Source organism: Teleopsis dalmanni, unplaced genomic scaffold, assembly GCF_002237135.1.
Source record: "Teleopsis dalmanni isolate 2A unplaced genomic scaffold, ASM223713v2 unscaffolded_contig_2257, whole genome shotgun sequence".
Taxonomy (NCBI): Eukaryota; Metazoa; Arthropoda; class Insecta; order Diptera; family Diopsidae; genus Teleopsis; species Teleopsis dalmanni.
In genome coordinates, this window is record NW_024033639.1 from 1 (window position 1) to 7,378 (window position 7,378).

General features: G+C 29.7%; 2 non-coding genes across 2 annotated transcripts; one reads left to right on the top strand and one right to left on the bottom strand.

The window, feature by feature from the left end:
- Window positions 1-3,315: 3,315 nt before the first annotated feature.
- Trnae-cuc lies at window positions 3,316-3,387 on the bottom strand. The gene has a single exon. It is a non-coding gene; the product is annotated as a tRNA-Glu (tRNA).
- A 715-nt stretch (window positions 3,388-4,102) lies between these two features.
- Window positions 4,103-4,174, top strand: Trnae-uuc. Its single transcript has one exon. It is a non-coding gene; the product is annotated as a tRNA-Glu (tRNA).
- Window positions 4,175-7,378: the final 3,204 nt, after the last annotated feature.

Here is a 7,378-nt window from a genome sequence, read left to right on the forward strand (position 1 = left end):
CGATCTATGATTTGGAGAAACGAATTAATAAAATTGTTATAATCCGAGTACTTACCACTGAATGTAGGTAATTTTAACAGTGGTAATTTTTTACTTGAGGTGGGCATCATTGCTGTTACGTCTAGAACTGATGCATTGTGGGCCTCTTCCTGCAGTTGAGACATGATTAATATTTTGGTGGAAACGTATAGGTCTTCTAATTCATCTCTAGCTGAGTCAGTTGCATCTAATTTCTCGATCAACGTCTGAAAAGCTAAGATTTGTTTAAAATATGATTCTAAAATACCTAGTCGACATTTCAGTTCTGGTTGTGAGAGCGAATTACTCTTTCCTTTGACGAACGCCTTGATTCTTGAAATACTCGCTTTCGTCGAGGCTCGCTGTTGTTTTAGTTCTGACAGTTCTGCCGTAGTGGTTGGCTCTGCCGTTGCCATTGAAACAGTTGTAGATACTTGAGAACAGCAAAGGATTTGACGAAGTCGAAAAGTCACAATAGCAACAGTGAGCTTTCCGAAATTGAACTGCTCTTACGGTGGTTGTTGTCAGACGCGACGTTGACGACCCGCACACTTACTGATTGGAAGCAAATATTAACCAGTAATCAACAAGTAAGTTTACTTGTTGTTGTTGTTGTAATTGTTCAGCGTGACCTTGATGCGGACACGAGGTTCTATTTGGCGCTTAGCAGAACCTAAGCCGAGAACCATAGAATGCACAATAGTACACACGTACGATAGTATATAGTATATATGTACAGATGTACGATATTATTAAAGTTAGCACACTTTAGATATATAACCGTTTAGGAGCAATACTCACACGAGCACATTATGGTTACAAATTAACCAAAAACAATAAAAGCGAAAGTATGTACAATCAACAAGTAAAGATATCTTGTTGTTATTTTAACTGTCGAGCACGACCTTGATGCGGACACGAGATTCTATTTTGAGGTTAGCGGACCTAAACCGAGAACCACCAATTGCACAAGAGTATATACGTACGATAGTACATATGTAATATATATATAGATGTACGATATATTATAATGGTTAGCACACGTTAGCTATATAGCTGGTTAGAAAAAGTATTCACACGCGCACATTAATGGTTACAATTATCCAAAAACAATAAAAGCGAAAGTATGTACAATCAACAAGTAAAGATAGCTTGTTGTTGTTATTTTAAATGTCGAGCACGACCTTGATGCGGACACGAGGTTCTGATTTGAGGTTAGCGGACCTAAACCGAGAACCACCAATTGCACAAGAGTATATACGTACGATAGTACATAGGTAATATATATATAGATGTACGATATATTATAATGGTTAGCACACGTTAGCTATATAGCTGGTTAGAAAAAGTATTCACACGCGCACATTATGGTTACAAATTAACCAAAAACAATAAAAGCGAAAGTATATACAATCAACAAGTAAAGGTATCTTGTTGTTGTTATTTTAAATGTCGAGCACGACCTTGATGCGGACACGAGGTTCTGATTTGAGGTTAGCGGACCTAAACCGAGAACCACCAATTGCACAAGAGTATATACGTACGATAGTACATAGGTAATATATATATAGATGTACGATATATTATAATGGTTAGCACACGTTAGCTATATAGCTGGTTAGAAAAAGTATTCACACGCGCACATTATGGTTACAAATTATCCAAAAACAATAAAAGCGAAAGTATGTACAATCAACAAGTAAAGATAGCTTGTTGTTGTTATGTCGAGCGCGATCTTGATGCGGACACGAGGTTCTGTTTTGAGGTTAGCGGACCTAAACCGAGAACCACCAATTGGACAATAGTATATACGTTCGACAGTCCACAGAATAGCCGTGTGGAAGAAATGCACACACGCGTACACTAATGATTACAAACTTAATAAGAAAAAATGATTACCACACGTGGGTAATATTTAGATTTTTTAACAAATTGGAGATTAATAACCACTATTAAAATTGCAAAAAGTCCTGTCACGGTCGCCAATGTAAATTATAAGCGTTTTTATAATTGGGGTTTGTGATCTTTATTTCAATTTCTTTAACACAATGTAAATTATAAACGTTTTTATAATTGGGTTTTGATTTCATTTAATTTATACAATTGAATTTATACAATTTCGGTTATATATATATTGATTGTTTAATCACTTTTTTATGTGTACCCGTGTGTTGACACGTTCGCGATCGAAAAACAAGAGACAGAATCAAACCAACGGAGTTTACTTGCAGCCAAAAAATATAACAATAAAATTTGCTCATCTCGAGCGCAAAAAACAAAAGGCAATAAAACAAGACTTAGAACCGTTGGTTTGATTACATCTTATACAGGGTTAGTTAGGTAAATTAATTAACCATATATTAACCATATAAAATATTATATATATATATGAATTATATAATATATTAATTATAATAATTTAATTATACAATATGATTTACAATAGATTAAAATATAATAAATTATAATATATAAATCATATAACACATCAATTAATAATTCTACAGAATCCTACAATATTAACAATTTGACTTTAACCGCTCTAACAGATGACATAGATTGATAGATAGATTGATATAGATTCAAATTGCTTATTCGGGTTATGTTATTAGATATCATAGTTTAAAAAGTGCAAAACTGAGATTTATAACTGGATTGAAGATATTTTACTTAATATCACCTTTCAATGTGAATCACTGATAGCTGCAAGTTCTAAGAAATGCCAGATAAAACATTCCCTTATTTTATTTGTTAGTGCCTTGCGATTGTCTGGAAACGCATTCAATATATGTACTTGACCTTGATTGAATGGTTTATAAGAACTATTAACTAAAACATATTAAACTTTAATATGTTTAATATAGTAAAATTAATTCTTCTTCAAAACTCAATATCAGACTGTTCATCGGTGAAGATGAAAGACTTATTAAATTACCTATATTCAACGAGATGGATTTAGTCTCTATTCTTCTATACTAGGGTTCTTGCGAGGAATGTGGTAGCAAAACGGCAAAGAATCGTTAATACATGGTACAAGGAAGTTATCTAATGGCCTGCCACTGTAATCAACCAACCAACTAACACGTTTTTCGACCAAAAATTTTTCTTTCCATTTATTCATGACAACCAAGTCGTCGTTTTAAAATTTTTTGACTGATGTGGATGCAATTATTATTAAATAATTACTGCTTTTACTAGCTAAATTTTTTAAGAACTAAAATTTGTAAAATTAATTTATATGAGTTTTATTTCAGCGAAAATATTAAAATACAATGAAAAAAATTATACAAAAAAGTTTTCCCATACCGGGAATCGAACCCGGGCCTCCCGGGTGAGAGCCGGGTATCCTAACCACTAGACAATATGGGATTGTACGAGACGATGGCATCTATAATTATTGAGCTACGAATTTTAATATTGAAAGCAATTCTTTTTATTTTTCTAAATTATATTTTTTATTTTATTTACAACTTATTAAACGTATATTATATCAATTTATGATAACCGAAATTAATCTCTTAAAATATATTATTTTTTTCGTGATTATTGCCTTTAAAAATTAAAAAATATATATAATTATTTTTGTGTTGTTTTAAAATATTTTATGCAATAATTAAAAATAAAGTTTCTATAATACGAATATATTATTTTTAAGAGTAATAAAATGACATCTCTTCAGAACATAAAAAAGTACTAGTGTAAAATATTTTACACAAATAAAAAAAATTAATTATACAGTTATTGATATCGATTTCAATGCATTGATTTTTAAGATCTTTAATAGATTTTCTAAAAAAGATATAAATCTAAATAAAAATATGTGTACATTACTTAAGCAAATAGTTAGCAATGTCATACTGACATATACATATTAAGACATAATACTAAATACTAGACTAGACTACATATTCTTAATGAGTTTATTTTGCATATATTTTTATAAATTTATTCCTTAAGAATAATTTCTTAAAACGAATTTAAACATTTACCTTAATTTATTTGAATAATTATTTTAGATACAAGTATCTTATAGATACATTTTTGTTAAGAAAAATATTAAAAATTTAGCAAGCAACCCAATATATCCCATATGGTCTAGTGGCTAGGATATCTGGCTTTCACCCAGAAGGCCCGGGTTCGATTCCCGGTATGGGAAATTTTTTTTTAAATTTAATTTATATCTTTTTTTAGTATATTATAGCAATTTTTCCAACTTTAATCACTAATTTAAGAAATTTGAAGCAATAAGAGAGCTCGATAATACAACTTATTATTTTTAACTTATTAAAAAAGAAAATTGTATGTAAAGTGCTAACAACATTGTTTATGACTTCAGCAGATACATAGAAATGATGTATGAATAAAATATTTAAAAGTTTGTTGGTTATAATTTGAATAACACGATTTTAAATATTTAAATAAATAATAAGAAATATATATATTTTTAATTTTAATTGAAAATATGTTGAATGATATTTTGATTTAATTTATTAACCATACTCTAAAATTATATTCAACACGTGTTATAATTAAAGGTGACGTCATTTGTTCTAAACAAACTATTATATTATATATATAATATCAACGAAATTTTTTGTTACTTTTGTTGGACTAGAAAAAAGATACAAATTTTAAACGCAACGAAAACATTGTTCAGATACTTTTAATAAGTAAGAGCATAGGGTTGCCAAGTAATCGAAGTATACCGTGAGTAGCACATACGATGAAATTTTTATGTCTCTCCTATTAACCAAACATATTGAAAATATTATTGTGTATCAAAAGTATACAAACTATAGTTACATCAATTATATCTTCCACTAATGATTATATATCCATAGTTTTATTCTATCGAGTTATATAAAATAGTTGATAATATATAAAAATTTCGCTGAGTTGGTAGCTCAGTATATAATACAATGGGCATATAAATTTAAAACAATTTTTGAATTTATAATTCTCAATAGCTTAAAAGGTAGATCAAATGACGTTGCTGGTTTTTTCTTACATTCTTCGGTCATGGTAGGACGAACTGACGTTCTATATACCATAAAAGTCATGTGATGATAGTCGGATTATGATCTCCGTGATTATATTCTACCTGCGGTTTCGATAGGGTTGCTCTTATCTGGGACTTAGCGGATCGACTGATGGCTACCCACTTTTATTAAATAATACATAGAATTTTTAAAAGAAAGATAGTTATTTATAGTTATTTTATTTACATGATCTGCATAGATCTACGTGAAACGAGTTTTGCTATGGAAGGTTTTGCGCTGTATTGTACTCAAAAGAAAAAAAGAAGCAAAAACTGTGATTTGATGATAGTTTTTATATGCTCCACATAGTCAATTGTTTCAAGGGCAATTTGAGAGATACTCACTATTTATTTATAAAACTATTTTTAAGTCTCAAATACAAAACTCGTTCTTGACTAGGAAAGTGCAAACTTATTTGTACTCGTTTTAAAAATATTTATGGTCTGCCACTAAAAAGTTAGTAAGCACAGATGATCTGCTTCTCACCTTAAATGTTTCAAATGTGCCAATAATTTAATAATAACATAAAAACATAAGTAAATTCTATGTTAAGTGTTCTAGCGGTTCTCAGATAAATGGTGCAACATAATTACCTTTTAAAGGTCTTACCTAGAAAGGTTTTATCTATTTAGCTCATAAGCCGGGAAAATACATTTCTTTAAAACTGCCATCAACTAATAAGACATGAAAACTAACAAAGATAGGTGAAATTCTACCAGTTCATATGCCAAGATACGAATTCGCGAGTTACTGTGTATAAAATAGATATGTACTACATTTAAGCCAATAATAGATTAAAATAGTTTGCTTCAAGACTATTAATAGACAGATAGAAAAATAATGCTAAATATATTTATTCATCAGCTAGATTGATTAATAACAATCACTGTACTCTGTAGACAGAAAAACTTAATCTTGTTAAAGAATGTCAATAAATGTTTTAAAAATTTAAACATCATTTTCTATATATAAAAGGTTTTTTGATATGTCTCATTAGTATGATATCGCCAAAGATTTGAAGTTTACTTAATTTCTGACACACTGCGGGTTATTTTAAGTATTATGAATGGTTTCATGGTCATGTCGTCCGAATGGTAGAAAGTGCTTTGGCTAGAAAGGTGTTTGATTCAATATCCGCAGGTGGAAAATGCAGAGAACAACGTTCGCTTCTTCAATGTAAGGACCGGGCGACCAATGATTTGGGAGTTCTCAATACTACCAACTGGCGACAGCAATTCACTGATCGGGTTGAAAGTGCTGAATGTTTAAAAATTATTTTATAAACAATAAATTTTTTTGTATGTATTATAATCAATAAAATTGGGTAGCCATCAGTCGATCCACTAAGTCCCAAATAAGAGCAACCCTATCGAAACCGCAGGTAGAATATAATCACGGAGATCATAATCCGACTATCATCACATGACTTTTATGGTATATAGAACGTCAGTTCGTCCTACCATGACCGAAGAATGTAAGAAAAAAAGCAGCGATGTCATTTGATCTATCTTTTAAGCTATTGAGAATTATAAATTCAATAATACCCATTTTAGGGTAATTTATGCCGACACAAACCTAAGGGAAGCAATAGTTCGCAATAATATAATATATCGGACGATTTTATTTTTTATGTTTTTTATATACAAATAAAAAGATATATTTTCCGCAGTTTTTTTATATCAGAAAAGGTGCTAATGAAATTATCATTCAATTATATTTTTATTAATATAATTGCTTTATTGAGTACAAATAAATTTTTTAGAACTCTTTAAAAATTAGTAAAATGAAAATAAAAATTAATAAAATTTATTTTCATTGAAAAAGCGGAAGTGGTTTTCTATTTTAACAAAAATAAAAAAGGAAAAATATTTTTTCACTTTGATATAATCTGCCTACTAACTCCACTCCTAAGAGGTTAAAATCCAGACAAAGCACAAAGTTTTAACAAAATTCTAGGCATAGGGAAAAAATTCTATATTTTTGGGTTTTTTTGTAGGAATGAAAAAAAGATTTTATAAAAGTAAAGCATTTATGATAAATGTTTTTGTGCACTGCTGACTCAAAACAGAAAAACTAAAATAAATTGTATCCTTTGTCGGTAAAAATATATCCGAAAAAAGCCTGCAAAACATTTTGCGTACACAATTGCATTTTTACTAAAATTTGGCAGAGATTTATGCTCCTCCGCACCAAATTTATTGGGAACCCAGCGAATATTCTGGAATTTTTTCCATCCTCAATGCAGCAGTTCAAGTTTAAAATTTATTGCGAAAATGCATTAGTTTTAATTACTTTTAATTAACTTTATTAAATGATGAAAT